Consider the following 10,333-nt stretch of genomic DNA (forward strand, 5'->3'; position numbering starts at 1 on the left):
GCTATGAAGACAGTTCATCAATGTCTGCTAAAGCTGTTGTCTATTGTTTCTTCTTTTTATCACTCTTTTTCTTTTCAGACATTGACTGATGTAGTATCCCTTTTGATCACAGCCTAAACACTTGATTTTGCTCAAGTCTTTCTTTTTCTTCTCTGCTTTGGAGTAAGGCCCTCTGCTAGAACCTTTCTTGAAATCATCCTTTCCTACAAGAGCAACATTGTCATTATCCTCACCCTTCTGGCCTTTACTGCTGCCTATACTGACAAGGCTCGACCTAAGATCTTCCTGAATGAAATCACTTCAAAGGCGATGTTAGTCAGGTAGATCATGCCATCCATTAATTACTTGGACAAAGATGTCCCCCTGCTTTGAGAACCCATTTGGAGTAGTTCTCATGAGTTCTTCATCATCTATTTTCTCCTCGACAACTACAAACTTGTCTGACCATGGTGAGGTAACAGACAACACATTCTTCCTTGTTCTGTCTGGTGTTTTTTAGCTTCTCCCTAAGAATCAATCCCCTGTTCACTGTTGCACTCTGGAATAGTATTAGGATGGTATCCCACATTTTCTTCCAAGTTTCCAATCCTACAATGGGGAACAATATGATATTTAACCCCATCTTGGATAATATACCTGGCCTTGTCATCTTCTTTGTGGTAATCTACTGGCAGCTTTGGATCTGTGGGTACTACAACATTGGTTGTTGCATACTCTTTTAGTCCATGCTCTTCCTGCAACAACAATATTCTGGATTTGCAAATAAAGTTTGATGCACCATCTAGTTTGTCTTGATCTCTCAAACTCACTGAAGCAATTTCTGAAGCTCTTGAACAAAAGCCGCAATGTACAAGAAGAAAATGAAAATTGATCTGTGTGAAAACCTTTGATTTCTCTTTTGAGAAAATCTTGCACTCAGCTAAAATATAACTTCAGTGTTTTAGGGCTCTAATACCATGTGAATTACCTCTTACTTAGAAGATGCTGTTAGCAAAGTATTATTCTGAATTATACACACAAAGCTAGCACCATATGACAATTGCAGCAGAAAATGAGAGAAATCAAATACACAGATAATACAAATAATTTGGACAGATGTCCCTAGAAAACCCCCATTCTGGGGATAACCAGTTCTCAAGTTTGATGAAGTATTTATTAATATGTTTAGCAAATCTGTTATTGAGGAATTGTTACAGCTGTTTGCCTAAGCTAGCAATACTGATAGTCTCCCCTCTGTCACTTGTTGAACTGCTGACAGTCTGTCCTCTGTCACTTGTTAAACCTCCCTCTGGAACTCAGAGGCTGGAAGTTTCTCTTGAGGCTGCTAAAACTCTCATCTGTTTACCTGAAAATGTAATCAATTCCAACGATGGCTCATTGATTCCCATGACACCTTTCAAGGCTGGAACACTGCACAAGTTATAAAATTTAATATCTTCATTTGATTCAGTCTGATATAGAAAATCCATGATGAATAGAGCTAAGTTTAATTCAAGTTTGATAATATCAGATTAGGAACCACACTTTTATTTCTTCAAAATGGCAGCAAGTAGAGTCTCCTTGATAATTCATGAGTTGAATAGAGAAAGACCATTTTGGAGAAGGTAACACAAATTTATGGGTTTGCCTTCAATATTCATGTCGTTACCCGATAATGATTCCTCACCACTGGATATTTTTCCATGTCTTTGTTAGGATATATACGAATAAAATGCTATACAAGCTGGCACATGAGATTATGAAGTATATTAGCCTATGTTGTATCCAATTTATGGTGCACACAGCTCTTGGTTGTTCTGTTGGGGTTAAGGCTCTAATGAGATCTCTTAGGAGTGGTTTCATAGAGAAGGAATTTATATGTTGTAACCTTACAGCAAACTTTTCACCATTTTGAATTTATTTAATTTTATGGCACATTGATCCATCATAATGTAGTTTGAAAACTTGTACTCTTCAAACATGCTAGCCCTAAATTTCGCTTTGGACTTGGTACTCAACAATGACTTATTAAAAAACTACTACATAATTACACCAAATAAACAAATGAAATAATGACATTTTAATTATGATAATAGATAGTTTCTATATCTATTTAATGGTTATCTATTGTAATCTATTGTAAATATTAGAATCTTTCTAATATTTAGTTAGTTGTTAGTTATTTGTTATTCATTTGTGTATATTGGTCATTTGATATCTGTTAATATCAATCAAGTTTTTTACCAATTACTTTCCATAATACGGTATTGAGGCATTAACTTCAAATTTTTTTGCAAAATTTATAAATTTTTATAGAAATTATCCAAGCAAATTTTTCGAAATTATTTTCTGCAAATTGATCTAGTAGATTTATCTGGAAATCTGCCACTTTTCCTGCAGATTTTTGAGTTTTTTTTGAACCAGTTAGGATTTTTTTCAAAAACTAGAATTTTCTACATCAGTTTCGAAATTTTTATCAGAGATTCTTGGTGGGTTTTTGAGAGCTTAACTAGGTTGTCATTGGTTTTTCTGGGTGCCTCAATTTTCAAGCCAAAAAATCTAGAATCTGGCAGAAGATCCCCTTTGGGTTTTTTGAGTTCTCTTTTGGGTACCTCTTCATTTTTCTAGGTCTTTTGACATTTTGCCTCAAAATACGTACCTTTATAGATTTTCACTTTTTTTACTAAAAAATATGCCATGGCGTCACTGACAAATATTTTGCTCGAGGAAATAAAGAATTCAATGCTTGGAATTATGGCACTTGGAAGCAATAGATGCTAACCATCTTCAAGTATTGCGATAACTATCAGGTGGTTTTGGGTACTACAACTCATCCTGCTCAAGCTTGTGCTAATCAACCTACCTATGATCAGCATAATCAAGAGGCAGTGATGCTTCTCAAATTATCAATAGCTGATGAACAACTCCCTCATATTCTATTTGACAAAACAGTTACCAAGATATGGGAGCACCCAAAGAAACTGCAAGAGAGTTTTGATAAAAGCTAAGCTTTCTTTCTCAAGAATACTCTGTTTTCTATGGTCATGGATGAGTGGAAATCGCTCTAGGAACATTTAAATAGTATTCAAGAAATCCATGATAAGTTGCTTGCCATTGGACGCAAGATGGAGGAAGAGGACATTGTGGTAATCACTCTCAAAAGTTTACCCAAGTCCTACAAGCATTTTATTAAGACTCTCAACTCATTTCTACTAGTGTTGACCTCAAGCTCACAGATGTTTGCACACTTATGCTTCAACAAGATTGGTGGAAACAACAGTTTGGTAGCAGTTCCAACTCCACCTCCATAGAGCAAGCCTTTGCTGTTAAATCCTTTCAGAAGAATAAGGGAAAGTCTCATTCACAACAGTCTTCTCAGTAAGAGTCCTTAGCTCTAGCATCAGAAGGCTCCAAGAAAAAGAACATTTAGTGCAACTACTGCCACAAGTATGGTCACATGAAGGCTGAATGTTGGAAACGCTTAGCTGCCTTTTCTAAGCAATCTAGTGCATAGCCCAAAATGAACAATACAAAGCACACTAAGTAGACAAGATCTACCTTTTACACCTTTATGGCTAAAAGACCTGCAGATCATGTCAAGTCGTCTACTTGGTACATTGATTTAGGTGCTCACCATTTCACCACCATAGAAATTGGTTCACTGACTACCAACCTTATTCAGATTCAATTATTTTTGGTGGAGGGGAAGAGTACACTATTGTCGACGAAGGCAACATTTAGATTCAGTCTGTTGGGAGGAATCTCATTTTCCTCTATGTCTACTATGTTCTAGGGATGGAACGAAATCTACTCTTAGTTAGAGTTAGTTGTTGTGACACTCTCCATTGTTGGATATCACCTTCAGTTCACTTCAATGTATCATCATTGATAGGGAGACTCAGTTTGTTGCTGTAGCGGGCCTTAAGGATCATGGTCTTTTCAAACTTGCTAATTTTGGTGATTCTCAGGACTTAGCTATGGCTGCTCAATAGTCTTCTGTCAGTTCCCTTTGTCATCAGTGACATGGGCACTTAAATGTGCATTATCTCTCTCAGCTTTCTCTGGAAGAGCTTGTCCTCAGATTGCCAGAGATTCAGACTTGTAGCTTGAAGTTTGTGATGCATGCTAGACTGGGAAGCAACATCAGACACCTTTCAAAAGTGGCAATTCATGGAGAGCTTCTCAAGTACTTCAACTTGTTCATGCCGATATCTGTAGCCTATGGCCATTCCTTTTTTCTTGGGTCCAGGTATCTTCAATTGTTAGTTGATGATTTCAATAGAAAGATGTGGGTCTATTTTCTTAAAAAGAAATCAAAAGCGTTTACTATATTTCAGAAGCTTAAACCTCTAGTTGGAAAAGAGTGGGAAATCTATTATTGCTCTTATGACATATAATGGGGGGAATTTTGTTTTAAAGAATTCTTTTACTTTTGTGATATTCATGGCATCAAGCACCATTTAACTGCACCCTACACACCACAACAAAACAGTGTAGTTGAACATCGAAAAAGAACAATCATCAAGATGGCTAGATCCATGCTTGACCAAAAACATGTTCAGGAGAAGTTTTGGGTAGAAGCAATTCACACTATAGTCTACCTTTTGGACAAGTTAGCTACTGTGGTGGTCAAAGACAAGACTCCAAAAGAGGCCTAGTTAGGTCGCAAGCCCAAAAATCAGTCACCCAAAGGTTTTTGGTTGTCTTGTCTATGTTTGGATCCCTAATTTGCACACACCAAGTTGTATGCTGAGTCAAAAATTCATAATTGTTGAATCAAAAGTCTTCACAAAGCCTATCGCTTGATCGACATTGAGACATCTTGTCTCTTGTACTATCATGATGTAGTCTATGATGGGCAATGAGGACCATTCATGCACGTTTCTCCTATTCCTGATCTACTAGATCAATCTATGAAGACTCATGATTTAGGAGTTCGACTTCCATTAGGTCTACCTGATGAGAGAGCTCCAGTAGGTCCAGTAATACTAGTGATTTCTATACAGACACCTCCAAATTCTCATATAGGATCACCCAAATATGCAGATGCTTCACTTGATTTTGATCCATATTCTTCTGATGAGGAATCTAATCATAGAGCACCTCCTGATACTAATGTTGGTCCTTCTCTCTGGCCTAAGTGGTGGGCTAAGACACTTGCTGATCTTTGAGATGATGAGCTCATTGATTTGAGAACTGCTTAGAAAAAGAGCAAACCTACAAAGATAGTTAGTTTTGCTCTCATGGCCACATTCTTCGGTTGTCTTGCCTATGTTTGGATCCCTAATGTGTCACACACCAAGTTGGATGCTGAGATTCAAAAGTTCATGCTTGTTGGATACAATAGTCTTCACAAAGCCTACTGCTTGATCAACATTGAGACATCTTGTCTCCTGTATAATCATGATGCAGTTTATGATAAGCAACAAGGACCATTCATGCATGTTTCTCTTGTTCTTGATCCAACAGATCAGCCTATGAAGGCTCGTGATTTGGGAGTTTGACTTCCATTAGGTCCACCCAATGGGAGGGCTCCAACACCTCCAGTAATACTAGTTGTTCCTGTACAGACACCTCTAACTTCTCCTGTAGGATCACCTAGATATGTAGATGCTTTACCTAATTTTTTTCCAAATTCTTCTAATGAGGAACCTAATCATAGAGCACCTCCTAATACTAATGTTGGTCCTTCTCCTCTTTGGCCTAACTGGTAGGCTAAGACGCTGATTTTCGAGATGTGATCTCATCAATGGGAGAATTTCTCGAAAAATGAACGAACCTACAAAGGCAATCAATTTTGCTCTCTCGGCCAACATTCTTTCGCTTTCTTGCCTATGTTTGGATCCTTGATGCATCATGCACCAAGTTGGATGCTGAGAGTCAAAAATTCATTCTTGTTGGATACAATATAGTCTTCACAAAGCCTACAACTTGATCAACACTGAGACATCTCATCTTTTGTATAGTCGTGATGTAGTCTATGAGTAGTGAGGACCATTCATGCATGTTTCTCTTGTTCCTTATCCAGTAGATCAGCCTATGAAAGCTCATGATTTGAGAGTTCGACTTCCATTAGGTCCACCCGATGGTAGGGCTTCTGTAGCTTCAGTAATACTAGTGATTCCTGTACAGACACCTCTAGCTTCTCTTGTAAGATCACTTAGATATGTAGATGCTTCACCTTATTTTGATCCAGATTTTTCTTATGAGGAACCTAATCATAGAGTACCTCTTGATACTAATGTTGGTCCTTCTCTCTAGCCTAAGTGGTGGGCTAAGGCACTTGTTGATCTTCGAGATGATGAGCTCCTCAATGGGAGAACTGCTTGGAAAAAGAGTGAACCTACAAAGACAGTCAATTTTGCTCGTATGGCCAACATTTAATTTGTCTTTGAACCTCAAACATATTTCAAAGCTAAAGGAATTCTTGAGTCGGAACATGCCATAAAATCCGAAAACCAAAGCCTTTTGAAGAACCACACCTGGGTCCTCTCTGATCTTCCACCAGGGATGAAATCCATTATCTGTAAATGGGTCTACAAAATAAAATACAAGTCTGATGGTACTTTGGATAAGTACAAACCTCGTTTAGTTGGAAAGGGATTTTCTCAATGTTAGGGTATTGATTACAAGGAGATCTTTGCTCCTACAACAAAGATGAGCACAGTCAGATTAGTCCTAGCCATGGCTGCACAGTTTGGCTAGAAGGTTCGTCAGATGGACGTCAATAGTGCTTTCCTAAATGGTGACCTACAAGAAGAGGTCTACATGATGTAGCTTCCTGGTTTCAAGGTTGCTGGTAAAGAACACCAGGTTCTTAGATTGGTGAAAGCTCTCTATAGTTTGAAGCAGGCCCCTAGGGCATGGTATATGAAAATTGATAAGTACCTCAGTGATCAAGGCTTCCAAAGGAGTTCTTCAGACTCAGATTTGTACATCATAATACTGACAATGACATCATCCTTCTGGTCATTTATGTGGATGACTTAATCATCAATGGCAGTTTGACATCTTTGATTCTAGGAATCAAATTGAGTTATGCCAATATTTTGATATGATTGACCTTGGGCTCATGCATTATTGCCTCGTTGTTGAGGTTTGGCAATAGTCTTCTGGTATCTTCATTTCTTAGTCCAAATATATCAGGGCTCTGTTAGACAAGTTTGGTATGCAAGATTGCAAGCCTGCATCTAACCCATGGAGAAAGGTTTGAAGTTATTAGCCAAGTCTAATTCTCTTCCAATTGATGATACTACTAATAGGCAACTAGTAGGTAGCCTCATCTACCTCTCTGTGACTAGACTTGATATCAGCTTTGCAGTCAACTACATCTCATGCTTTATGATAGCTCCCAAGCTTGATCATTGGATGGCAGCAAAGTGTGTGCTTCATTATATAAAAGGGCACTACTAATTATGGTCTTCTTTACTCTTAGAGACCAATCCTAGACTCGGTGGGTTCATAGTTTCAAATTGAGGAGGTTTTGTTGACGATAAAAAGTCAACTTTTGGATGTGTTTAGTTTGGGTTTTGGTGCCGTCACATGGACCAATAAGAAGTAGCAAGCAATTTCTCTCTCCTCTATAGAGGCCGAATACAAAGGGACAGTTAAGGCATGTTGTGAAGTTGTTTGGCTTCATCAAATGTTCAGGGATATGCAGATGTCACCAGTAGGCCTGACAACTTTGTTTGTTGATAACGAAGGCGTTATCAAGTTGGCACGAAATCCAGTCTTCCATGAGAGAACCAAGCATGTGGATGTTCACTGTCACTCCATTTGGCAATTGGTTGAAGCCAAGACAATAGATTTGTAGTCCAGACATTCTCACCAAGCCATTAGGTCCAGATAAGTTTGTCTAATTCAGAGGACAGCTTGGTATAGTGGATAGATTAACCATTAAAGGAGGGTATTATAATAATAGATAGTTTCTATAACTACTTAATGGTTATCTATTGCAATTTATTGTAAATATTAGAATCTTTCTAATATTTAGTTATCTATTAGCTAGAATAGAATGTTTCTATTCTTGATGACTATTTCCTAAGGAAACATTGTTTATTCATTTGTCTATATTGATAATTTGATCTTTGTTAATATCAATCAGGTTATTGACCAATTACTTCCTGTGCCACTACTTGGTTGTCTAGTTATAAAGTTGTTAAGCCAAGACTGCTCTACTACTTCGTAACCTGTAAAAAGCTGTGGGAACAATCTCCTTGCTACAACTATTAGGGATTTGGTGATTTTTCATTCTTTACCAGTTTGGTCGACTGCATAATTAAGCTGAAAGGAGTTTGGTCTGTCACCTTTAGAAATCTGAGCCAATGCCATGATTTAGCTATCCCCAGTGGTAATCCAGAAATAACTGCTATACTTTCTTTCAGTTGACATCTCTATCGAGATTTCAAATTAGTCATTTTCCAGAACCAAATCAAGTTTTTGTTGAAGTTTAGTAGCTATAGGAGCTATCTTGTTACCTGCAATGTTTATTTCTTTCTGATACTGTTATCTCCATCAGTGGTGGATGTCTCACACACCCAATGTCTGTAAGTCTTCATTATATCAGTCTCATTTTTTTTATGGAGGCCTTGTATGATCGAGTGATTGAAGAATCTCTGGGCATCGTCAGTTATCTTGTGTGTGCCTGTTTATTAGGCATCACAGTGACTCTTCTTCTTCTATGACTTTTGGTAAGCAAAGAATATTATGGTCCATTACTGTTGGTAATTGAAGAGCCACATGTGTTGTGGCTGCTGAGTCAGCCTTATCAAATGTTGTGTCTTCTACTATTGCAACAGTAGTTGTACGTGGCTGATTGAAGTATTTTACTGATCCATTCAATTATATGAAGCATTGCATCCTTGGTGTCAATTATTGAAAAGTCAATGAAGAGTCCAGAAAATGAAATGGGATATATTGGTAACTGCTGTTAGTTCTTACAACACGGAAATTTGAGATAAAGTGCTTTTTCATAATTGTCTTATGGAATCCTGAGCATCGTGGGTTATGCTAGAGTGACTTGACTCTGATGATGGGGTGTGTGGTCCTTCTGGCTGTTGAAGCTATCATTTTTCTGTGACTATTTTTTTTGAAGGAAGCAACTGTAATAGTGCATGGTGACTTCAAGCATAGGTGATCATTCTGTAGTATGGGTTTGATGTTCTCTGCGATATATATTCTTGGAGGACATTTTTGTGTGTTCTGTTACAAGTGTTAAAGCTCTAGTGTTTGGTGTTGAATATTATTGTTTTGCAGAGCATATCATTATTCTGCTGTTGGAGATAGTGTGAAGGCTGTTCAGTAGTATTTCTGTAGCATTCATTCTTAGTATTGTGGCAAGTTCATTATAAGGGAGTTCTGTGGTCTTTAACAGTGTGAAAGCTCAAGAGTTTGTGAGCTGTATTCTTGGACTCTATTATTTTTATCCAATAAACAAATATGCGGAGAAAGGTGTGAAAATTACCGAAGTACAGATCTTTGAGAAATATTTTCTTATTCTTCATAAACAACTATAGAAAACAGAAAATGCAGAAATATTAAGGACAAAAGACACCTAGAAACTAATAAAATCTGCAGGAAAAAATTTTAGAAATCTGACAAAGAGGTCAGCCTAGATTAAATTTTGTAAAAAGAAAATGTTATTATATTACTGTCAATTTCTCTTCATGGATATTTATCATGAATTTCAGATTTTTCGTTGGCAGCATGGAGACAATGATCAGCATCCAAACTTTTCTTCTGGGTTTCGTAGGAATTTCTTTCCTCTTGCAGCCATTTCTGAGTAGTAACAAAGGCCCGGCTTTTTTGTTCTGGATAGTAACAAGGAATATTTTCAGGTTTATTAGTTTATAATGGATCCATAATCCAAGATGTCCAGTTTGCAAAGCTTATTGTTAATCAATTAACAAAAGCTGACAGGAGCATTTTACTCCATTTGCACTATTGTTCAATGCTGTTGATGCTTACAATGTACATATGAACCTGATACTGAACCTGGCATCAGAGTGTTTTAGTATGCAGTTGCACCATTTGGGTGTAGTTTGACCCTGAGTATTGCTCATTTTCTAACATATGCCATAAATATAAACCATTTTATTTTTTCTTTGGCCATTGACATTGAACTATCAATTATCAGTATTGCGCATGTTTTGTGCTTACTTTTGTATACTTTGTTCAGTAATGGCAATTTTTAATACATTAATATTTTCTATATATTTTTGTAGGCTATCCCGAATCTGGATTAAAAAATACCTAACTGTCATATCCAAATTCCAAACCTATTCCTGAACCAGTATTTTAGTATTTTTGGATTCACAACTTTCCAGCTCTCGTGGTTCAACTTGATCAGTTGAGT

The 10,333-nt window shown here is 37.2% G+C and overlaps 1 long non-coding RNA gene across 2 annotated transcripts in view; it reads left to right on the plus strand.

Moving 5' to 3' along the window:
- LOC149529102 (uncharacterized) overlaps nt 1–10,089 on the plus strand; it is a 57,064-nt gene extending 46,975 nt beyond the window's left edge. The window contains exon 3 of one of the 2 annotated variants that reach the window (XR_016358936.1): nt 9,684–10,089. This is a non-coding gene — a long non-coding RNA (uncharacterized LOC149529102). Of the gene's footprint in view, nt 1–9,668 lie in introns of both variants that reach the window. The other variant, XR_016358935.1, reaches the window with a different exon arrangement.
- The last annotated feature ends 244 nt before the right edge of the window (nt 10,090–10,333 follow it).

This window comes from Cupressus sempervirens, chromosome 11 (assembly GCF_028749045.1).
Source record: "Cupressus sempervirens isolate cs-2001-9-10 chromosome 11, ASM2874904v1, whole genome shotgun sequence".
Classification (NCBI taxonomy): domain Eukaryota; kingdom Viridiplantae; phylum Streptophyta; class Pinopsida; order Cupressales; family Cupressaceae; genus Cupressus; species Cupressus sempervirens.